Source organism: Erinaceus europaeus, chromosome 3 (genome assembly GCF_950295315.1).
Source record: "Erinaceus europaeus chromosome 3, mEriEur2.1, whole genome shotgun sequence".
Classification (NCBI taxonomy): Eukaryota; Metazoa; Chordata; class Mammalia; order Eulipotyphla; family Erinaceidae; genus Erinaceus; species Erinaceus europaeus.
Window position 1 is genome coordinate 12,297,784 of NC_080164.1, and position 26,214 is coordinate 12,323,997.

Genomic DNA, 26,214 nt, shown 5'->3' on the forward strand with positions numbered 1-26,214 from the left:
CACACAACCCCACCAATATGTCCTGGAGCTCTGATTCTCCCCCAGAGCCCCACTCCACTAGGGAAAGAGAGAGACAGGCTGGGAGTATGGATAGACCTGTCAATGCCCATTTTCAGCAATAATAGAAGCCAGACCTTCCACCTTCTTTCTACAATGACCTTGGGTCCATACTCCCAGAGGGATAAAGAATAGGAAAGCTATCTATGGAGGGGATGGGGTACAGAGTTCTGGTGGTGGGAACTGTGTGGAGTTGTACCCCTCTTATCTTATGGTTTTGTCAGTGTTTCCTTTTTATAAATAAATAATTAAAAAAATAAAGGAAAAAAAAACAATGTAAAAGAATGACGTCAACACCAGATTGCATCGGAGGACACTAAAATATGTCCAAAGAGAATTTCTTTACTAAATAAAAAGCAAGTCTCACAGGAAAAAAAAAAGGATTTCTTGTACCAAAAACAAAACAAAAAAAACCCCCAAAAACTATCTTTGTTCATTTGGGAGGTATAGCATAGATTAGAAAGGAGATGGATAATAGCTAACTCACTGAAACATCTCACTGACAGGAAATTAAATTTAAAATAGAAAAAAAGGAATTTCTGAAGATGAATAGAAAATATCATAGACAAATTATAAGAACTCATAATAAATTGTTTTTGAGATCTGTTTGCTCACCAGATATATAACCTGGCCAATAAATTCACTGCTACACAACTAAGTCAACACATCAAAGAAAGCCTTGTACCTTCCAGGTAGGGACATCAGGGATGGGGACTGTCATTTGTGGTTAACACAATGGGGTCCCCAGAACCCAGTATGAATAAAGATAAGATAGGAAATTAACATTTTTGTAGATATTGAAGCTTTCTTGAGGTATCCATGAATTGAGATCTAATAGGAGATCTAATAGGAGAGGACATTTCACAGAGATGAACCAATACTCTGTCACAGCTGATAGCTTTGTGGTCCTAGGCAAGAGGGTGAGAGTATCTGATATTAAAAAGTAGGGATGATAATTTAAATTGAACTGTACCATTCAAGGAACCTGTACGAACATAACAAACAAACAAAAAAAACCCTAAAGCTAAACAAATTAAAAGTACAAAAACTAGAGGTTTGAAAAGGAAAATGTCTATGAAAAAATGGAAACAGAGGTGAATGCAATGATTTCAGTATTTGTGAAATTCATATTTTATTATTGATTTAATAATGTTCAACAAGACCATAGGATAAGACAGGTGCAGTTCCACAAAATTCCCATAAACAGGGTTCCACATTCCATCCCCTTCACTGGAAGCTTTCCTATTCTTTATCCCTCTGGGAGCATGGACCCAAGATCATTATGGGATGCAGAGGTGGGAGTTCTGGCTTCTGTAATTGTTTCTCTGCTGGGCATGGGCATTGGTAGGTCTATCCGTACTCCTATCCTGTTTCTATCTTTCTCTAGTGGGACAGGGGTCTGGGGAGGCAGAGTTCCAGGGTACATTGTAAGTAGTCTGTCCAGGGAAGTCAGATTGGTGTCATGGTAAATTTCATAATGAAAAAGACTAATAAAGTAGGTAAGAAACAAGTGAACAAACAAGAAAAAAAAAAACCCTCTGAAAAAATTGAACTTTAGTATTTTGATAGTCTTTGGAACTGACTAGGGTTAGATTTCATAACCTAGAGCACACAACACCACAGGCTCTTAGCTGTGATTCCTGATGGGATCTCCCTAGGACAGGGAATGAGTCTACACAAGTCTCATTTCAAAAGTTGTTGTTAACGTTCGGAGGCGCCAGCAGGCTGGGCTAGCTTCGTGGCGGTAGACATAGACAGAGACTCGGGGACACACGGCTGGGCCGAGAACCTGCAGTTTAATCTTTATTCAGAAATGGGAAAATCACCACACCATGTGCTTCTCAATTATTCTCCCTCCACTGCTGCTCTTGGGACTCTTGTCCTTAGCATACAGGGCAGGGAGAAAGCGGGGCATGAAACTAGCAAGGGCCAAACCATTTCTCTCAGAGGTAGGGGGAAGGGGGCCAAAGCAACACGAAGAATACCAACATATTCCCCCTTTTCTTTTTAACTAAATGACCACAGTATCAGGGGTGTGGGGTGAACAGAAACCTATATTGTACAGGCATTTTCAAAAAAAAACTGGCACAAACATGGAGAAACATATAAGCGGAGCCCAGCTGTGTGTCCCCGAGTCTCTGTCTCTGTCTACCACCTCGAAGCTAGCCCGGCCTGCTGGCACCTCTGAACGTAAACAACAAATGGCACCCAACATGGGGCTGGCCTGCACATCTCTCAGATAAGTGAAGACAATTTGGCTACCTATGTACTATGGCCTTCTCTTCTGCTTGTAAAGAGATCTCCAAAGGCCTCTGCCCTTTCTTAATGAGACTGTTTCACTGTTTCTGGAAGATTTATCTCTGGACCACTCTGTGGTTTCTGCCCAACGCCAGCTCACAGAAGCCCAACACCAGCCTGCATGAGCCGGCTTTCCACCGCGTGGCATGAGACATTGGGCGCCGGCTCCCTCCACGCTGCTCGGCCGACATGGCAGGGCCATGGGGCAGGGCCGCAGCAGCCTATCCTGGCCGCCACCCCGTGGCACCTTGCCCTGTGCCTTCTGCAAGGCTGGCCCGCCCGCCCTTGTGCTATGAAGTCTGGACAGATCCCGGACGCCCCGGAGACCGCAGGCTCCCTACTGAAACTGGGCCCCCTGGACAAGATCTCCAGCTCGGGTCTGAAGGCAGATGACCTACAATACGCAGAGATTCGTCCAGAGATCACAACCTACAATTCCTAGAAGTGAAGCTGCCCAAGAGGCCACCGCTGGACAATACACTCCCCAAATGGCTAAGACAGTACAGATCTGAATTTGTGTTTGAAATGACATGTCTTCATAACAAAAGTTTCTCTCCTTGTGTATTAAAGACCATGTTTACCTATGTGTTTAAAGTTTGGTAACATTAACTTTAAGGTTAAGAATGTAACTTTAAGGCTCTATTATTACCAGATAAAGTTAAATGAAAAAGGTTTTCAATGTAATTCTCATAAAGATAAAATTAACTTACATTTAAAGTCTGAGGTAAAAATTAGTTAACAATCAATATATTTTAACTAAGTTGGTCTAAAAAAACCTGCGCACACCTAGGGTGTGTCTCCATCTTGAATGGGTGTAACAAAAGGTTAAAAAGACGTTGTTGATATGTAAAAGTCTCAAATTCCTTCTCAATTAGAAACGTTAGATTGCGCTATGGTCATGCTAATAATTCTCATGCCTGAGGCCTTTTTCTTTCTATGGTTCATGTTTGCCTTTCCACATTTTATTGTTTGAACTTTAAATAGCCTTGGAATCGTGCTGGAAGAGACTTCCACTTGTGATAGAGTTATCAATTGTGATAAACTTCTACCCTGCTACAAGTTTTGTTTCATAAGTAAGTGAATTACAGCTGTCAAGTTCTCTACAGAAAAGCAGAATTCTGATGGCTGACATTCCCCATGGAGACAGACGTACAACAATTCACCCCTTGGCAATTCTTCGGTGGACATCTGCTTTGGACTTCTATCGGACTCACTGGTACACCTCAGACACTTTGCAGCTTCCCTTATGCTGCTTCCCTTATGCTGCTGGGTTTCTCAAACACTGACTGCAGCCATGCCTTGGGACTCTAGGCCTCACCCTCCCCCCATGCTAGAAAATGCCCGTCGAGGCAAGTACACCCCCCAGAGGCAGGAAATATTTTTTGACGCTGATAAAGTTTTGCCCAGAGGCAAAAAATGGCCCCCTCAGGCCTTCCCTTGTCAGCACACTGGTTCTTGTTACTCACTTACATGTTTCTCCATGTTTGTGCCAGTTTCATTTTTGAAAATGCCTGTACAATATAGGTTTCTGTTCACCCCACACCCCTGATACTGTAGTCATTTAGTTAAAAAAAGGGGGGGATTGTTGTATGCTTTGCATTGGTTTCATCTAGCTCTCCCCCAGCCAGAAAAATTGGTTTGACCCCTGCTACTTTCGTGGCCCGCTTGTCCCCGCCCCAAGGGAACCGCTACAGAGTTCCAGAGTTCTTGGCCTTGGCGCCGCCGCATGAGGAGAAGGATGCAGGAGAGTTCTGTGTTGTGGTTAGTTTAAAGATCTCTCTCTGCCACCAGAGGAGAAAGACAGGAGAGCACATGTTTTCCCGCTCATGAATAAAGATATACAGCTTCCCAGCCCAGCCGTGTGTCCCCGAGTCTCTGTTCACCACCGCCAAACTAGCCTAGCCTGCTGGAGCCCCCAAAACTTTAACAACAAAAAGTAAGTAAGCTTCCAGTCAAATTAAATTCATATGAATTTATGTGAATTATCTCTCACATTAAGTGTGTATCAGAGAATCACATAAAACCAATTCACTCAACAGTAGAGAGAGATTTCCTAAAGTGATTTAATTGATATCATAATCTACACCCTAGAAGAAATAAATGAATCAGTTTTGGCTAAGAGCAGTAGTCAAACATGGAAAGTGGATGCATGTACTAATCTTCTAAAAGACAGATCCATTTTATAAAGATGCCATAAGATTCGTAGTTTGAAACATAAATTTAAAAAATAGCATTAAGGTCTGGGAAGATGGCGGACTGAGAAGCTGCTAGCAGCGTGTGCTCGGGTCACATCTTCTGGAAATGGTAGGATTTTCTGCCTTTAGCAGGCCAGTCAATAAGAATTAGAGTAAAGGTGGCATGGACTAGTGGGCGGGCTGCTCCAGACTTCCCAGGCAGCGCCAGGCAAGGCGGGTGGGCCAGGCTTTGTCCTCCTCCCGGGAAGGCGGCTCCTCCGCCAGTTGCAGAGCACTGCTGGGCGGCCAGCAGAGGACCTGGAGGGAGCACTGTAGCTCAGGGGCTTTCTCTTGGGAGTCTCCAGGGACCACCACGACCCTGAGGGCAGATCCAAAGACTTCTTAAGTATAGCTCTCATTGGATCAAAGGACTTGGAGCTAGTATTCATTTTCGAGAAATCCTTTAAAAAAGTCTGGAGGGGGGGGTTTCCCGGAAGATGGCGGACTGAGAAGCTGCTAGCCACTGAGCTCCGAACACATCCCCTGGAAACAATAGGATTTTCTGCCTTTAGCAGGCCAGCCAATAAGGGGTCATAGCGGTGACAAGGAGATGACTATAACTTAATTTGGGTTAAGAATTAGAGTAGGGGAAAAATTCTTTTTTCTTCCTTTTAATTTTCAACCATACCTCCTTCCCCCCACCCCACCATAAGCAATCCCTGGGGACCAGCTCCTAGCAGAATACCCCACACCACCAAACAGGGTGCTTTTTTGAATTCACTGATACACATTTGGGAAGTTCCTTGCACTGCTCTTTAATTACAACTCTTTTTCTTATCTTCTCCCTTTTCTCTCTCTTGTCTCTCTCTCTCTCTCTTTTTTTTTAATCATGTCATACACTTTTTCCTTCTTCTTTGCCTTTCTGAATTGGTGAATTACTTTGGGGAAGAAATCTGACTCAGAGTGGTCTCTCTATGTATGTATCTCTGCTCTAGTTCCCTTTCCCCTCTTGTTACCCCTAGAACATATGGTGGATAGTAGATTGGCATAACTGTCTATTCTTGCTATCCTCTCTTTCTTTTCTCTTTCTTCACTGGGATTTGCTTACTATTTTTTCACGGACTGGAGAAATTGTTTGGCTAACTGGTAACGATTAAACTACTTCAATACTTACTTCAATTGCTACTGTAATTCCGGAGGTTGATGAGTGCAATTGTCATAAAGGTATTTAGTACAGTGGTACTTGTACTCAAGACACAACCACTGAGGAACAACAGAGCATAAAACAAAAAAAAGAAACACATAAATAAAAAAAATGGGTAGATCAAAAGCAAATAAAACTGCTACTCCAATGAATGAAGACAAGAGCCCAGAAGAAACTACAAATCAGCCAGAAGTAACCATAGATAAGAAAAGTATGCAAGCAATAATAAACTTATTAATCACAGAAATGAAAACAACATTGGAGTAAAGAAATGGCAGTATTAGGGAAACAACAGTCGAGACCCCCAAGGAAAATACTGATTATCTTGAGGCAATTAGAGAACTGAAAACTGAAATAGCCGTAATGAAGAAAGAAGCTGAGGCAAGGGAAAGCAGACTAACAGAAGCAGAAAACAGAATTACTCAGACAAAGGATGAGTTAGAGAAAACTAAGAAAGAGGTGAAAGAGCTTAAAAAGAGATTGAGAGACACTGAAAACAACAACAGAGACATATGGGATGATCTCAAAAGAAGTAACATTCGTATAATTGGCCTGCCAGAGGAAGAAAGAGAGGAAGTGGAAGCAAACATTCTAGAGGAAATAATAGCAGAAAACTTCCCAGACCTGAATAACACAAAGGATATCAAGGTTCAAGAGGCCCAGAGAGTACCAAACAGAATCAAACCAGACCTGAAGACACCAAGACACATCATAGTCACAATGAGAAGAAGTAAGGATAAAGAAAGGATCCTAAAGGCTGCAAGAGAGAAACAAAAAGTCACATACAAGGGAAAACCCGTAAGATTATCTGCAGACTTCTCCACTCAAACTCTAATAGCCAGAAGGGAGTGGCAAGATATCTATCGAGACCTGAATGAAAAAGGGTTTCAACCAAGGATAATATATCCTGCTAGAATTTCATTCAAACTAGATGGAGGGATCAAAACCTTCTTAGATAAACAACAGTTAAAGGAGGCAACCATCACCAAGTTGGCCCTGAAAGAGGTTCTAAAAGACCTCTTATAAACAAGAACATCACTATAATACTTGCAATATATCAGAGCAGACAAAATTTTTTTAGAACAATGGCACTACAATACATTAAATCCATAATATCAATAAATGTCAATGGCTTAAACTCACCCATCAAAAGGCACAGGGTGGGGGGATGGATCAGAAAACATAACCCAACCATATGCTGCTTGCAAGAATCCCACGTGTCACAACAAGATAAACACAGACTTAAAGTGAAAGCATGGAAAACTATCATACAGGCTAACGGACGACAAAAAAGGGCAGAAACAGCCATTCTCATCTCAGATACGATAGATTTTAAATTAAATAAAGTAATAAAAGATAGGCAAGGACATTACATAATGATTAGAGATCAATTAGCCAAGAAGACTTAACAATTATTAACATCTACGCACCCAACGAGGGACCATCTAAATACATTAAGCATCTACTGAAAGAATTTCAAAAATACATCAATAGTAATACAATAATAGTGAGAGACTTCAATACCCCACCCTCACACTTAGACACATCAACAAATCAGAGAACCAATAAAGATACAAGAGAATTGAATGAAGAGATTGACAGACTAGACCTCTTGGACATTTTCAGACTCCTCCACCCCTAGCCAGGAAGAGGAAGAGGAACAAATGAACCCTAAAGCAACCAGAAGGACAGAAATCACTAAAGTTCGAGCAGAAATAAACAACATTGAAAATAAAAGAACCATACAAAAGATCAATGAAGCCAAATGTTGGTTCTTTGAAAGATTAAACAAAATTGACAAACCCCTAGCCAGATTCACGAAACAAAAAAGAGAGAAGGCTCAAATTAATAGAATTGTAAAGGATGCAGGAGATATCACAACTGACACCACAGAAATCCAGAGAATCCTGCAAAACTTCTATAAAGAACTATATGCCACCAAGCTAGAGATCTGGAAGATATGGAACAATTCCTAGAAACCTATGCACTTCCAAAACTGAACCAAGAAGAACTACAAAATCTAAATGCACCAATCACAGACAAAGTAATTGAAACCGTTATTAAGAATCTCCACAACAACAAAAGTCCAGGACCAGATGGCTTCACAAACGAATTCTACAAAACTTTTAGGAAACAGTTAATACCCATACTTCTTAAGCTATTCCATAAGATTGAAGAAACAGGAATACTCCCTTCCACCTTTTATGAAGCCAACATCACTCTGATACCAAAAGCTGATAGGGACAGAACAAAAAAGGGAAACTACAGACCAATATCTCTGATGAACATAGATGCCAAAATATTTAACAAGATCTTGGCCAACAAGATACAGAAACACATCAAAAAGATTGTTCATCATGACCAAGTGGGATTCGTCCCAGGAATCCAAGGCTGGTTCAACATCCATAAGTCAATCAATGTCACTCACCACATCAATAAAAGCAAAGCCAAAAACCACATGATTATCTCAATAGATGCAGAGAAAGCTTTTGACAAAATCCAACACCCATTCATGCTCAAAACTCTACAAAAAATGGGAATAGATGGGAAATTCCTCAAGATAGTGGAGTCTATATATAGCAAACCTATAGCCAACATCATACTCAACGGACAGAAGCTGAAAGCATTCCCCCTCAGATCGGGGACTAGACAGGGCTGTCCACTGTCACCGTTACTCTTCAACATAGTATTGGAAGTTCTTGCCATAGCAATCAGGCAAGAGAAAGAAATCAAAGCAATACAGATTGGAAGGGAAGAAGTCAAGCTCTAACTATTTGTAGATGATATGATAGTATACATAGAAAGACCTAAATAATCCAGTAGAAAATTACTGGAAGTTATTAGGCAATATAGCAAGGTATCAGGGTACAAAGTCAATGTACAAAAATCAGTGGCATTTCTTTATGCAAACACTAAATCTGAAGAAGAAGACATCCAGAAATCACTCCCATTTACTGTTTCTCCAAAATCAATAAAATATCTAGGAATAAATTTGACCAAAGAAGTGAAAGACCTGTATGCTGAAAACTATGAGTCGCTACTCAAGGAAATAGAAACAGATACGAAGAAATGGAAAGATATCCCATGCTCATGGATTGGAAGAATAAATATCAACAAAATGAATATTCTCCCCAGAGCCATATACAAATTTAATGCAATACCCATCAAAGTTCCACCAAGTGTCTTTAAGATAATAGAACAAACACTACAATCATTTATATGGAACCTGAAAACACCTAGAATTGCCAAAACCATCTTAAGGAAAAGAAACAGAAATGGAGGCATCACACTCCCAGACCTTAAACAATATTATAAAGCCATCATCATCAAAACAGCATGGTACTGGAACAAAAATAGGCACACAGACCAGTGGAACAGAACTGAAAGCCTAGAAGTAAATCCCAACACCTATGGGCATGTAATCTTTGATAAGGGGGCCCAAAGGATTAAATGGAAAAAGGAGGCTCTCTCCAATAAATGGTGCTGGGAAAACTGTGTTGCAACATGCAGAAGAATGAAATTGAACCACTTTATCTCATCAGAAACAAAAATCAACTCCAAATTGATCAAAGACCTAGATGTCAGACCAGAAACAATCAAATACTTAGAGGAAAACATTGGTAAAACACTTTCCCACCTACACCTCAAGGACATCTTTGATGAATCAAACCCAATTGCAAGGAAGACTAAAGCAGAAACAAACCAATGGGACTACATCAAATTGAAAAGCTTCTGCACATCCAAAGAAACTATTAAACAAACAGAGAGACCCCTCACAGAATGGGAGAAGATCTTCACATGCCAGACATCAGACAAGAAACTAATCACCAAAATATATAAAGAGCTCAGCAAACTTAGCCGCAAAAAAGCAAATGACCCCATCCAAAAATGGGCAGAGGATATGAACAAAACATTCACCTCAGAGGAGATCCAAAAGGCTAACAAACATATGAAAAACTGCTGTAGGTCACTGATTGTCAGAGAAATGCAAATTAAGACAACACTAAGATACCACCTCACTCCTGTAAGAATGGCATACATCAAAAAAGAAAGCAGCAACAAATGCTGGAGAGGTTGTGGGGACAGAGGAACCCTTTTACATTGCTGGTGGGAATGTAAATTGGTCCAGCCTCTGTGGATAGCAGTCTGGAAAACTCTCAGAAGGCTAGACATGGACCTTCCATATGATCCAGTAATTCCTCTCCTGGGGTTATACCCCAAGGACTCCATAACACCTAACAAAAAGGAGGTGTGTACTCCTATGTTCATAGCAGCACAATTCATAATAGCTAAAACCTGGAAGCAACCCAGGTGCCCAACACCAGATGAGTGGCTGAGAAAGCTGTGGTATATATACACAATAGAATACTACGCAGCTATCAAAAACAATGAATCCACCTTCTCTGACCCATCTTGGACAGAGCTAGAAGGAATTATGTTAAGTGAACTAAGTCAGAAAGATAAAGATGAGTATGGAATGATCCCACTCATCAACAGAAGTTGATTAAGAAGATCTGAAAGGGAAACTAAAAGCAGGACCTGATCAAATTGTAAGTAGGCCACCAAAGTAAAAACCCAGTGGTGAGGGGTAGACATGCAGCTTCCTGGGCCAGTGGGGGGTGGGAGTGGGCGGGAGGGATGGTTCACAGTCCTTTGTTGGTGGGAATGGTGTTTATGTACACTCCTAGCAAAATGTAGACATATATATCAGTAGTTAATTAATATGAGAGGGGGAAAATCAATTGTATGTCTCAAAGTTTCTCAAAACACAAACTGAATCCTTTTAATATATAGGCTGTGTATTTGATATGCGGACTCTCTCAAAAGCCTAGACCATATAGATTAGTAGCATCCAATAGCACAGCTATATACAAGATACTGGATACTGTACAGCAAACCATAACAAAAGGACTTTTCAAAGTTAATCCAATTAACAAATAATATAATGATAACATTAACTATCGATTGTCTTTTTGAATCCTAAGATAGCAGGAACCTAACATCTCCACTATAGAGCCCCTACTTTCCCCAGTCCTGGAACCCTTGGATAGGGCCCACTTTCCCATATGCATCTCCCAATCGAAACCAAATAATATTGCATCCACCGATCACAACCTAACCAACGCAATGATTGCCACCTCAGCATGCTTCACCTCAGACTGTGTCCAGAGACTTCACGTGTGGAATGACAACCCTTCAGCTTCATTACTCGGGTGAGACCTTTCCTTTTATAGTACACTCTAATTTCATCTCAAGTAGTTCACTTTCTAACGAAGTCCCATAACCTAGATAATACACCAGTTTCTGTGAGAGAGAGCTTATGTGCACACGTATCCATAAACTACTGCAAAATATATACCTGAAAGCAGAAGTACACTAGAGTTTGCAGTGAGTACCTGCTAACACTTCCTCTCCACTATTCCAAGCTTGGGATCCATGATTGCTCAACTAATTGTTTGGCTTCGTATGTTAACTCTCTTTTCAGTCACCAGGTTCCAGATGCCACCAGGATGCTGGCCAGGCTTCCCTGCATTGAAGACCCCACCAATGTGTCCTGGAGCTCAGCTTCCCAGAGACACACCTTACTAGGGAAAGAGAGAGGCAGACTGGGAGTATGGATCGACCAGTCAACGCCCATTCAGCGGGGAAGCAATTACAGAAGCCAGACCTTCTACCTTCTGCTACCCTCAATGACCCTGGGTCCATGCTCCCAAAAGGCTAGAGAATGGGAAAGCTATCATGGGAGGGGGTGGGATATGGAGATCGGGTGGTGTGAATTGTGTGGAGTTGTACCCCTCCTACCTTATGTTTTTGTTCGTTAATCCTTTATTAAATAAAAAATTTTAAAAAATAGCATTAAGAGATATGTCAATGGACAGAACCTATACAGGAAAAGAAAAAGCATCAGCATTCGATAAGTGAATTTGTCCTTCCCTGATACCTAAGGAAAGAATCTCACTACAGACTCATTCACAATTAAAAAGAGAGGCACCCATTAAAACCTAGGCATAAAGTCCTGCAATTTATTCCTCTGACCTCCCTGATAACTAACTGTGGGCTGTCAGAAAAGTCATGATATCTTTTTCTATGCAAAAATATGTCAATAGATTATGATTTTCTTGACAACTCATGGTATCTTTTGTTTTGAGATAATCTTCTGTGGCCAGATGTTAAATGCATCAAAAGCACAATATTTCAAAATATTTCATCATTTCAGGGTAGGAAGACAACATCATGGTTCAGCAAATAGACTCTTACGCCCAACCAAGGCTCTGAAGTTCTGGGTTCATATCTTGCACCCCATAAGCCAGAGTTTAGTGGTGCTCTGAAAAAATTAAGTCATTATATCCATCAGTGAAATACCTGTGTCTTTACCACAAAATCTGTTGTACCCTGATCATCCTAGCAACCCAATCTTCCCATCCAATGCTCTTTAGTAACTTCTGTTCTTTAGTCTGATTCCAAAAGTGTGTCTTCATTTGCCAACACCTAAAATCTTGAGACCTGCTGTCCTTGTTTCTTGTCTTCTGTAGGCTATGCCTTGTAAATAAAGTTGGTGCTGCTGATGCTACCATGATGTTACCCTGACTTCCCTGGGCAGATGACCTCAGCAATGTGTCCTGGAACCGCACCTCCTTACCTCACTAGGGAAAGATAGAAATAGGCTAGGTATATGGATTGACATGTCAGTGTCCATGTCTAGTGGAGAAGCAATTACAAAAGTCAGAATTCCCATCTTCTGCATCCCATAATGACCCTGGGTCCATTTTCCCAGAGGGATAAAGAATAGGGAAGCTTCCAATAGAGGGGGTGGGATATGGAGCTCTGGTGGCAGAGATGTATGGAGCTGTTGCCCTGCAATCTTTTCAATCACTAATAAGAAAAAAAAAAAAAAATCATGAGCATAGAGGTATTATTTTAGAGGTAGAACCTGTATGCTTCTATGGGCAGTAAACTTCCTCTTCTCACTCTACAACCAAATAATGAGTTCACTTATATGAATTAGTTATATTCAAAGGCATTGATTAGACAACAACCATCTAGAAAATTACTGGAGCTGTGAGGAAAAGGGCCTACTTGAGAACTCACATCACAAAACACAAGGACCCAGATTCAAACCCCTGTCCCCCTTGCAGGAAGGAAGCTTTCTGAATAGTGAAACAATGCTACAGGTGTTTCTCTGTCTCTTTTTACTATCTTCCCCTGTACTCTCAGTTTTTGTTTCTATCCAATGTGTAAATTAATAAGTAAGAAAACAATTTTTTTAAATCAAAGGATTAAAAGAAAATAAAAATTACCTCTCTTTCTTTTAGTATTAAATTTTACACGGACCTCCTTTTCCCTGAGATTATGGATATAAATACATGGCGTAGGGCATACTTCTTATCATCTGGAGACTCAGTTATGCTCTTTCTTTAAAATGGTTCCTCTTTCTGACATCTGTTGTCAATCTTAAACTCTTTCTTATTGCTTGCCTTCTATAGTGCTGACCCAGATAATTTATGCTAGCTGCCACAGCATATCACTTCAGAAATCTTAGTAGTTGAACACAACAAAGATTTATTTCTGGCTCACAGAGAGTCTGATAGGGTAGAAAGTATACTTCATGGGAGAAGACCAAAAAGATGGAGGAAGCAGCCTAGTTCAAACTGCCTCCGGCAGGTAGTAACATCCATATTCACTCACAGGTCACTCCTTGGAACTAGGTATCAGTTACCAGGCTTCTCTGCCTGCACAGAGAGCTGGGGGAAATGGAGAATATGTGATATCAACATATTCTTCTGAAAAGCCTAAGAGACTTTGCCTCAGTTCTATAGAGTCAGCCTCTCTCTCTCTCTCTTCTCTCCTCTCTCTTTTCTCTCTCTCTCTCTCTCTCTCTCTCTCTCTCTCTCTCCCTAATTATACTTTTGCACTTTCAGCTGTTTCAGCATTAGCACAGGCATTATCTCATGTGATTCTCTCAATACCCTGAGCATGTAGGCTTTGTTGGAGTGAGTACTCTGCTCAGATGCCCAGTGTCACTCAGGGAGCGATCCAACATTTTAACAACAGACTCCTCTCTCTCAAATCTATCACAGTGGTTCTAAGCCATCATCCTCTTTAACCTGTCTCAGAGTCACTTGGAGGAATTGTCAAGATACCAATTACCAAGTTCCACTTTCAGTGCTCTTATTCAAGGTTTTTTTTTTTTTTTTTTTTTTTGCAGTTCCCAAGGATTTGCATGTCTTCAGAGTAACATTGATGTTCTGGTCTTGAAACCAGACTTTGGATACAGGGCTACACTATCTCCTAGCAAACCCCCATGAGTGCAAAACTCTTAACAAGTCACCTGTGATAAAAGCACCGGAAAGGAAGAAATCTTTCTAAATCAGAAATAATTTTTCATGGATGGGACAAGCTGTCAGCACTGTTCAAAGATCCTGCATCTTCCACTTTCCTGACAAGTATTTCTATCTGTATGCCAAAACTGCAGAGGGCAGGCTATGGTTTCGAAGGAAGTAAGGCTCCTGGGGTCACCTCTTCTCCATCTCAGAAAGACACTGCCAGCCTTTCTCTAAGCATCCCATCTGCCCCAGCCCACACTGAGCTCCGGTGCACGTGTTCTCTGTTTCAAGGGGAAGGCAGGCGGGAACAGTTTTTCATTTCTTTCTGCCCATGTCTCTGGCATGCGTAACCATGGCCCATCTGTTCTCTCTTCAAATTCAGCCCACCCTTGATCTCTTTTTCTTCTAGACTTCACACTTCCCAGAAGGACAGAATTATTAGTAGGTACTCCTCTTCAGCTCTCCACTTCTCAGACAGTCTGCAATGCCTCCTCCCTCAACATTGCAAACCTCAGTTTCTAAAAGTAGAAGTTCCCAGCCAGGGGTTGGCAAGAGAATTACAGATTTATACATATGTATAAGACTCCCTTCTAAGTGATACACCTGGCTTTTAAGTAATACAACAATACAGATGATCCTTATAATACTTTATAAACAACTGACTTTTTTTCCTTCCCCAGCATCCAAAATCTTCTAACAACAATGGGGCAATTTAACAGGAATCTTTCAGGCTTTTATTTGTTTTTTTGTTTGTTTGTTTGGCATTATCTTTGTTTACTTGATCAAGAAAGCCAGAAATTGAGAGAGGAGGGGAGGTGATAGGGAGAGAGACAGAGAGACACCTGCAACACTGCTTCTCCACTTTCAAAGGGTTCCCTATAGGGGAGACTGAGTGCTCGAACCTTGGTCTTTGTGCATTGTAACATGTGCACTCCATCAGACCCTAACTCTTAGTATCTTTCAAAGCCAATCATCATTAAAGAATCCCTGAAGTTCCAAGAAAGGGCTATTATCTGATCCCTCAGAGAATCTGTGAGATATTACCTAAGATTTACGTCCTCAGCAGCCTGCTTTGCCTTTCTGCTACTAAGCAAAATCTCACAAAGCTGATGTAGAGATAGATACTTGGGGAGTCGTGGGCTGACCTAAACCCAGTCTCTGGAGCCATAGGTGAGACTAAATAAGTACCAGTCTCCCCCTATGTGCATAAGTCCTGATACTAACATAGTTTGGAAACGCAGAAAAAAAAAAAAAAAGGAGTCACAGTACCATTAAAGGACTTCCCAAGGTCCACACTCACAACAAAAATCCAGAATCCAGGCTGTGTTCATTATCTTTGTGGTAGACCTGGCCCACACCCACCCATTCACATTTTTAGAGAGGTGGCTATCTTAATATGAACAAATCCCACAACTTAAGGCAGCATGTCCTGAAAATAAACAATGCTGTGTAGAAACAAGTCTCAAAAAGCCACCCATGGACTGAACAAGGCTCTCAGCTGGTTGCACTGCCTGTGGCTTCAGAGGTGTAGGCACCCGTGACAGAACAGACTTGAAGCAAGAACACAGTCACCTGGAATTGGTTACAAACATACATGTGTGCCCCAAATCTACAACACTATTCTTTAATTTTTTTATATTTTTATTAGTGACTTCATATTGTTTACAAATTTATCAGAATTCAGGAGTATTTTCAACCCCTCACGTGATGCATGTAAGTAACTACACCTACATCTTTATGTCTTTATAGAGACGAACTGGCCAGACTGCCCACTGAATTCAAAAGAGGATAGTTTGATCCAACAATGATGAAATCAACAACAACAACAATAATAACCACAATAATAATAAAACAACAAAAGAGAATAAATAAATATTTTTAAAAATCATAAAAAATTAACAAATGGGGGAGTCGGGCATTAGCACAGCGGATTAAGTGCACATGTCGCAAAGCACAAGGACCTACATTAAGGATCCCGATTCGAGCCCCCAGCTCCAACCTGTGAAGCAGGTCTTCAGGTGTCAATCTTTCTCTCCCCCTCTGTTTTCCCTTCCTCTCTCCATTTCTCTCTGTCCTATCCAACAATGATAAAATCAACAACAATAATAACTACAATAACAATAAAACAACAAGGGCAACAAAAGGGAATAAATAAATATATATTTTTAATCATAAAAAAGGATAGTTTGTAGTGACCTGCTGAGAAAGGGGAATAATCCATTCAGACAAAGGACAGTAAGAAGGTAAAGAAAAAGCCAAATTCCCTGGGGGAGAGGAGACTCAGGCATGAGTAGGCAGGGGAGTGCTGAATAAAAGGGACATTGGCATGAAACCCAGTATGCCTCAATTCAAATTTGTCATTCTCTTCTTTCTTCTTTTAGGCAGTAAGTACACTGAGTGATAAGGGTGAAAGAAGAAGATAGAATGAATAATGCAAGGCCATTGGCCTTGAAATGCTCAGTAAGAGATAACCATGCTCTAGTTACAAATAGTGCACATTGATGCTTCCTTCAAGAGGGACACAGACAGTCGAAAATAATTTGAAGAAATCTTTTCTACTGTAAGATCCGGAAAAATTCACAAAGGAGGTGATTTTGAGTGCAAGCTTGATATGCAGATCACATCTTCAGTCAGTGAAATTTGCAGCATTGTGGCAGGTGGACAGAAACCTCTAAAGAAAGATCACAAAATTAAGGGTAGGGCTGGAGAGACAGTATAATGATTATGCAAAAGACTATTATGTATGGAGCTCTAAAGTCCCAGATTCCATACCCAGCACCACCATAATTCAGAGCTGAGCAATGCTCTGGTCTCTGTCTCTCTATATGAATACACTATTTTCTGTATTTCTCTCATTAAAATAAAATAGTAAAAATATTTTAAAATAAAATTAGAAGTAGATCACAAAATGTTGACTATACTTGTTGGAAATGTTAAAAAATAACATTAAGCTAGAGCATATAAGTGTTGGGTTTATTTCTTAAAGTAAATGGTGGGATTAGCCTAGGGATTTTCTTTCTTTTTTTTAATTTAAAAAATATTTATGTTTTATTTTTTTAATTTTTATTTATAAAAAGGAAACACTGACAAAAACCACAGGATAAGAAGGGTACAACTCCACACAATTCCCACCACCAGAATTCCACATCTCATTCAAGAGTTGATGGAATATGGAATATGGAACCATTTAAGATATTATAGGAGGAATTTGTGTCACATAATTCATCTTTAGGAAGTAATACACAGGGTGGGAGGTAGATAGCATAATGGCTATGCAAAGTGATTGTCATGCCTGAGGCTGCCTTCAAAGTCTCAAGTTAAAAAGTTCAGCCCCCTGGGAGGCCGGTTGGTAGTGCACTGGGTTAAGCGCCCATGGTGCGAAGCTTAAGGACTGACACAAGGACCCCGGTTCTATCCCCTGGCTTCCTGCCTGCAGGGACTTCGCTTCACAAGTGGTGAAGCAGGTTTACATGTGTCTATGTTTCTCTCCCCCTCTCTGTCTTCCCTTCCTGTCTCAATCTCTCTCTGTCCTATCTAGCTATAACAGCAATGGCAACAATAACAATGATAACAAGGTCAACAAAATGGGAAAAATGACCTTCAGGAGCAGTGAATTTGTAGTGCAGGCACCGCAACCCCAGTGATAATCCTGAAAGCAAAAAAAAAAAAAAAAAAAAGTACAATCCCCTGTATCACCGTATACCAGAAGTGAACACTGCTCTGGTAAAATAATAATAATAATAATAATAATAATTAAATTTTAAAAAAAGGTAATACACAATTGAAGGATGGGAGGTAAGATTTCCGAGCTTAGTTAACCAAGAAAAAGCTATTCATGTTATCCAACCTATAATAATGGATTCTGTGAAGAATATGTCTTCCTAGTTCCAAATCTATGGATTGAGTAGGTTCTACTCAAGGTTTCTGCAGAGTAAGAAATCAGTAAGAAAGAACCTCCCCCCTCATGGAAGCCTTCCTCAGAAATGGACACTGGATATAAAGCCTTCCTCCCCTCACCATTGCCATAGTGAAAACTACCAATACATAAATGATTACACCAGTTTTTCTGTACTCTCTCTCCCAAACTGGACTCATCTTCTTCCCACAATACTAATAAGACCTCATTTGCATAATCTTTCACGGATCACAAACACCTCAGTATATATGATCTCCGTGTTATTTTTCTTTTTTTTATGTTTTTTTTTTTATTATTTATTTAAGAAAGGAGACATTAAGAAAACTATAGAATGAGAGGGGTATAATTCCACACAATTCCCATAACCCGATCTCCACATCCCACCCCCTCCCTTAAAAGCCTTCCCATTCTCTATCTCTCTGGGAGTTTGGATCCAGGGTCTTTGTGGGTTGCAGAGGGTGGAAGGTCTGGCTTCTGTAATTGTTTCCCCGCTGAACATGGGTGTTGACTGGTCGATCCATACTCCCAGTCTGTCTCTCTCTTTCCTTAGTAGGGTGGGGCTCTGAGGAAGTGGCGCTCCAGTACACATTGATGGGGTCGTCTGTCCAGGGAAGTCTGGTCAGCATCCGGAACCTGGTGGCTGAAAAGAGAGTTAACATACAAAGCCAAACATATTGTTGAACAAACATGGACCTAAAGACTGTAATAGTCTTTTTAATACATAGGCTGTCTTTGATATGTTCTCTCCCAAAAGCCTAGACCAGGGAGAACAGAAGCAACCAACAGCACAGCTATATACAAGATGTTGGGTACTATACCCCAAACCCTATCAAAGGGACTTTCCAAAGTTAACCCTATCACCAAATAATGTCATGATAACAATAACCATCCATTGTCTTCTCAATGTTATTTTTCTACAGTCACTAGAGTTTCACCTCTCTGAGTTGATTTATTTCTCATGTAGAAAGAGAAGAAAAGTTTTAACAGCACTAACATTTCTTTCTGGTATGGTAGAGTTGGGACTTGAGCCTGCGTCATGGGCATGGCAACGCGGGCATACTATCCAGGGGAGCTATTTTTCTCATCTATGACATGGTATCTTGCAACTTTTCTAGGGGTAGGTGGATTCAGGTTGTTCCTTGTATATTTTTGAGGTGTACATAAATATACACACATAAATACACACATACAGACACGCAAAATCTTTCTATATGTTTCCAGTTCATGCTAGGTATTGATAATATCAAGGAGCCATTGAGAAAACTTCAGTCTGCCATACATTACTAGTGGTTTATGAGGATGAAGAGACCTGTGAAAAACAGTTACTTTAGTCCATAACTGGTAAAAGTTTGTGTGAGATGTAATGGCTGATACTTTCTGAGGGAAACAAACAAACAAAAAAGGACTCATAGAGGCTACAACAGTTCCCACATATATCCCACTTGGATTACACCAGGTGTCCTGGAATGCTGCCTTTCCAGATTGCTGCCCCAATAGGGAAAGAGAGAGACAGGCTGGGAGTATGGATCAGCCTGCTAAACTGCCAATATCCATTCTTAGTAAGGAGGTCTTGAAACGTTACATCAGGCTCAACCTGACGCTGTTGACTGGCTATAGAAGAATGGCAAACGCTAGAAGAAGAAGAAGTAAGGAAGCAGTTACAGAAGCCAGACCTTCCACCTTTTGCACCCCACAATGATCTTGGTTCCATACTCCCAGAGGGATAAAGAATGGGGGAGCTATCAAGAGAAGGGACTGGATATGGAGCTCTGGGGGTGGGCAATGTGTGGAAATGTACCCCTCTTATTCTATAGTCTTGTCAATGTTTCCATTTTATATATAAAAAAGAATAAAAACAAATATTCCACTTGGAGACATTTTATAGAGCCATAACAACAACAACAACAACAACAGAATGAAAGAACTGTGACTTATGATCTGGGTTTGCAAGTAAATATCAAAGACACTACCAACCCTCCTACTTCTTGTATTTCCAGTATCCATAAGGAAAAAAAAAGTCTATCTGTAGAGATTCAGGCTGAGGGTTATTTTGCAGTTTGGACATGGGAACTTTTCTCTCCATCCATAATTTTTCACCCTCAATATATTAGAACTGCTTTTTTACCAGTAGCATTTTCAGAAGGTGCTAAAACAATAGACAGAATGTTTATTTAATATATACAGTGATATTTGGACTTACTCTGAAAAATTATAAACAGTATATTAGAACACATGAAAACCCAGCTCAATAGTCTATTAAAAAACAGATGTCTAGAGTTAACAGGTTCAAACTGACTTACAACCTGCTTTTATAAATAAAGTTTTATTGAAACACAACCACTGTTGGACAAACTATGTTTAGTTAATTTATATGTGTATAAATAGTGTCATACTTGACAAACTGAATCACATAGACCACATGATTTGCAAAAGCAAGAAAACATTTATAATATTGACTTTGTCAGAGAAAGTTTGTTGATCTCAGGTTTTTAAATGCATGAGGGGGGGAAATGAGAATATTAAGTTACTACACCTGAAAGTAATGTTACTCAAAATGTCAATTTCGGTTTCTTTATACAGAAGAAGTTGAGAGTAAATATTTTAAAAACATTTCAAGCATTTTGACGAATTGATTTTTATGTTGTGTATATGAATTATATTTGTAGCTTATGTTTCATTTTAATCTTTTTTCTTTCTTTTTTAAAGATATTTTTAATATTTATCCCTTTTTGTTGCCCTTGTTGTAGTTATTATTGTTGTTATTGATGTCATTGTTGTTGGACAAGACAGAGAGAAATGGAGAGAGGAGGGAAAGACAGACAGGGGGAGAGAGAGATAGACACCTGGAGACCTGTTTCTCCACTTGTGAAGCGACTCCTCTGCAGGTGGGGAGCAGGGGGCTCGAACCGGAATCCTTATTCTGGTACTTGCACTTTTCGACATGTGTGCTTAACCCACTGCGCTACTGCTTGACTCCCTAATCTTTTTTCTTTTCTTTATTTATTATTGGATGGAGACAGAAAAAAAATTGAGAGGAGTGGGGGAGATAGAGAGGGAGAGAGTCAGAGAGACACCTGCCACCCTGCTTCATCACTCATGAAGCTTACCCCCTGCAGGTACACACCAGGAACTTGAACCTGGGTCCTTGTGCACTGCGATGTGTGAGCTTAAACAGGTGAGCCACCACCTGCCCCCTGTTGCAAATGATGTTTTGCTTATTATTTTAGTCATTAACATTGCAAGTGATCCCTCCCTATCATTGGTGTGTGTGTGTGTGTGATTTTAGCAGTGCGTGAAGGAACAAAAACTGAAAATAAAAGTTCTTCCCAACAGCTCAAACAGCATTGCTCTAGAATACAAGTGGACATATTTACCCAAACTAGGGGTCTGAATTAACTCACCATTTCAGAAGGTTTGGAGTATGTTATTTCTGGTTGCAGAATGTGTAATTCAGATCACTTCAACATTTTTTTTTTTTTTTTTTGGCTTTTTATGGCCAGAGAAGCATATCTTCCAGCACTCATTAACACTTTACCACAACATCACCATGCCTCCACGGTGACCTCAGATGCACTTTGTAAGTCAGGTTGCCAGCAGAAATAAAGGAAAAGCCATGGAATTATCCTGATACTCGTCTTTAGCTTGTAGTCAGGGTCTGTTGGTCTAGAGTGTGATTATATGTGTGTGCTTGCTCACACGCACATGTAAGAGTAGACCTTAGAATGAGAAGAGTCAATGAATTGCACAATTTTAGAATTTCCCACCATTAGCCTCTTAATTATTATATATTTAAATTATGTTGGAATTCTAATTTAGATCAGTAGATACAACATCAGGGGGATAATAATAGTATAAGAATGAAAACAAGTCCTTGTAAATTGTATGTTGAAAAATGTTGATTCCGGGAATCTGAAAATTCCCGGTCAGTAACTTGAAACCCCTTCTCAGGACCTGACTAGTTAAACTTTCCTTTCCTGTTGTCATCAATGATTCAAACGCATTACCAAGTGAATTCATAACATCCAGTTAGACAGTAATCCCCAAAGCAACAGCAGATTTAAAAACAGGTCTTCTTTGAGGACTCTTGCTCCCTTTGTCATAGGCACACGTCACTTCCCCAGCTGCCCTTCTCTCTAATAGGCAGTTGCCTGGCTTCAGATCTGCACACTGAACTTCTGTGGGGAGAAGTCCCTTGCTGGGCACCACTGGTAAACAAATTAGAGAAACTCTATTATGCTGTAGGAAAGGCCTCACATTTTTCTCTTGTTGATCGTAATTAAGTTCATCTAAAGGTCAGCTGCAAAGGGCCCTCATCTCTCCAGGCTGCTATAGATGGAGGGGCTTTATCATATTTAACGCTGCAGCTTGGCTGTGGATAGTTCCTAAGAACTGGAACGCATCCAGCCCCCAGACTAGATTGCTCTGTGTATGCGTGCAGTTACAACCTATTATGTTCCTCAGCGTCTACCATGTGCAGCAGAGGAGAATGGAAGGGAGGTGGGACTGTGGCTGCACATACAGCTGCTTTTGAGGAAGCAATTCCCAATTAATTCAATATTATGAATAGCTCATTCGCCTTAGTGACAAAGTAAGTTTAATTTGAATTTACTTCACTGAAATTATTTACAAGTGCCAAGTCCAAGTTCATATTTGCCAAGGGCTTCCAGTTCAGATGCTTCTCCGATACCATTAGCTCAAATGTTTCCTTGGTGTCACATTTTAAAAAATTATTTATTTATTTTTCCCTTTGGTTGCCCTTTTTTATTGTTGTAGTTATTGTTGTTATGGATGTCGTCGTCATTGTTGGATAGGACAGAGAGAAATGGAGAGAGGATGGGGAAGACAGAGAGGGGGAGAGAAAGATAGACACCTGCAGACCTGTTTCACCATCTGTGAAGCGACTCGCCTGCAGGTGAGGAGCCAAGCCGGGGCCTCCAACCAGGATCCTTGAGCTGGTCCTTGAGCTTTGTGCCAAGTGTGTTTAACCAGCTGTGCTACCACCCGACTGCCCTTGGTGGCATATTTGCCTTAAGAACTCCTTCAGCTCTGACCCAGGGGACCCTTTGGATTTCTTGGTTGAGAGTTCTGCATGTGAAGGTACACAGCTCATTCTTGGGTTTGCTCTAAATGTCTATCGGACTCGCATGTCTTGCTTAACTTCTTAACTCCTAACAGTGCCAGGAAACCACCCAGTAGGTGACACAGTGGGATTGCCTGTATGAGGTCACAAATTTGATAACTGTAGCTGCATATACTAGGACAGTGCTCTGGTTCTCTGTCTCCAAGCCTCACTCTTACTCTCATAAATAAACAAATAAAGCTTTAAAGAGAAGTACTTTGTAGTCTATTACAGAAATCATTCTAGTAGCTGGTTTGAGTAACTTAGTGGACTCAAGTAAACTCCTATAACTTAGCAGAACAGTGTTTCCATAGTATTAAAAGAAGTGCTATTATTGCTATTATCCACGTCTCAACATACCTAACCATCTAAGTGGAACAGTGTTGAGGACTGAAAGGGGACACTGGAAAAGCAGTGAAAAACAGGATTGTTCCAGGAGAACAAACATCAGTGGATTCTCTGAGATTCTTTTCTGGTGCCCATTGTCTGAGGAAACTCAGATCTTCCTATAGGCTTAGAAATTCTCCTTGAGCACAAATTCCTCTATCCTTATTTAATACTCTCATCTTCCTTCAGAAACTCCTTAACCTGTTCCTATTCAATAAGTGTATTATCAGAAGAGATAATAACAAACAAAGAAAAAAAAGTACATTATTTAGAAAGTAATATTCAAACCAACTGCGGAAAAATTACTGTAAAATTATAAGTAGTAAATCCTAGTCAAGACAGCTTGAGAATTTTTAAAAAAATATTTATTTATCTATTTATTTAATTTTTAAATTTATCTATTTATTATTATATATAGACAGAAATTGAGAGGGGAGAGGGAGATAGAGAGGGAGAGAGACAGAGAGACACCTGCAGCCCTGCTTTACCACTCGTGAAGCTTCCCCCCTGCATGAACCTGGATCCTTAAGCACTGTATTGTGCATGTTTAATCAGGTGTGTCACTGCCTGGCCCCTACTTGAGAATATGTTAGAATAAGTATATTCTCCCTCTCTCTCTCTCTCTCTCTCTCTCTGTGTGTGTGTGTGTGTGTGTGTGTGTGTGTGTGTGTGTGTGTGCTTCATTGTTAATTAAAGTAACTGATGCAATGTCAAAGGCCTAGGTAGTTAAAGGAAACATTCGATGTATCAGCACTTTGAACTATCCTTTGTCCAGAATTAGTGGACTTCTTTGGAGTCTTCCTGGATAAATAGTACATGAGCTCTAACACAGATCTCAGTTCATTAGGTATAAAGAGTACATTTTTCAGACATTAAGCCCAGGACACTTAATCTATAATATGGTGATCTCAAGAAATGTATATCACATTTGTCCTTGAAAAATATATATAGTTTTTTAATTGAGCGATAACATTATACGCCAGCATAGTCTATATCTCAAAAGTTTGACATGCACACAGGTGCTCTAGTATTATCTAAACTACAGTTGTATTGAATTTTCAACTATAATATTAATTCATTCATATGTGTTTTGACTCTCTACTAGGTATTTGCTTTCGAAATATCTTGATCTCTGCCAAAGTTTCTAAGTATTTCTCAAACATAGTGAGAAGCAAAAAAGGCAGGTGGAAGAAACAAAATGGTTAATTTCAGTATCAAAAATTTGCCTTTCCCACTGAGATGCCTGGCATTGAGTATGGATGCTTGTATGGGATGGGGGGCTGGTATTTGTTTTCTCCCCTTTAACCAATTTCACAACTGAATGATCCTCAAGCTTATCTCTTGCCTCAGCAACTCAGAGAGACACCCACCACAGAGCTGTACCCTGCACTTACTGATAATCTAAGTACTGCATATAATAGCCTCCTGTGTGTTCCTCAGGGAATATCTACACAGAATCAGGAGCTAGTGAAGCAAAACATCTATTTCCAGATACAGCCATGCTTGTCTCTGGTCAATGTACTCTCCCCCCTCCCAGTCCCATACTGCCCATTTTATCTCCTAAATCACTGTTTAGAAGCTTTGTTCAGAAAAAGAACAGAACATATTTGCAAGTAGATCTAAAGCAAGGAGCTGGATATTAGAATTTGTGACTGGGATCCTATTTGAGCTGAGCTCTTTTGGTAGGGTAGCACTTGGCTGTTGGAAGGTAGAGGCAGTTGAAAGAAGATAATATTCAAAGACTCCTGTATCTGGGTTTGACTACAAGTCTGAACAAGTGCCCAGTGGGTGACCTTGGAAAATAGCTTACATCTGTGTCAGAGCTTTATCTCTTAAATGGCAATAACCATGCTCTTTCATGGAGTTGTGAGGTCAAATGCTACATGTCTGGCATATCATTGGAGCGTTACCAGTTCATCTTTTCTTCCTTAAGCAGGACCTGTGTCAAGGGCAAAAGGATGGCAGATTTGCATTCAAAAGAGCAACAGATATCACTGATTATCACTGCTTTTCAGAGAAACTCTCTTACTGAGGGATTCTGCAGAACTAAACTCATGTGATTGCTATGAGCAAATCTGAAACATTTAACAATGCTTCCACTTGGTAATGGTCATGTTTGGCTCCAAAGTCCAATGTAACTGTCCTTCTTCACAAATTCAGAGATTTTCAAGGGGCTCTTGACTTCTGATTTCAAACTGTTTCATAACCTTGCATGACCTGTAGTGTATAGAGGCAGTCAACATTGACCTCTACTAATTCCCCAAATCTATCCCCATCTGTCTTACCTACCTGTTTTGTTTACTGTCTTGGCCTCCTCAAGGTGATCCTCTTGCCTTGAGAACGTTCTGTCTTGCTGCCCAGCCATTTCACTTCTCTAAAGTTTTCTGTGATTCTCCTTCCTATAACCAGTCAATTATTAATGATCCTTCTTGGGGATAGCTGATCCAGTAGAGTTTCAATGTCCTTTTATTAATGTCAGCTTTATTATACATGGAGTAACATGTATACAAAAATAACAAGAGGTTCAGTGTTGTATTTACAAATCCACCTGAACTTAATTTCTTTCTTTCCTTTATGTTGTTATTGGATAGGACAGAGAAAAATTGAAAGGGAAAGGGGGAGGATATAGAGGCAGGAAGAAAGCTAGATACTCGAAGATCGGCTTCATTACTCCTGAAGTGTCCTCTGCAGGTGGAGAGCAGAGGCTCAAACCCAGGTGACAGGTTCATTCAACC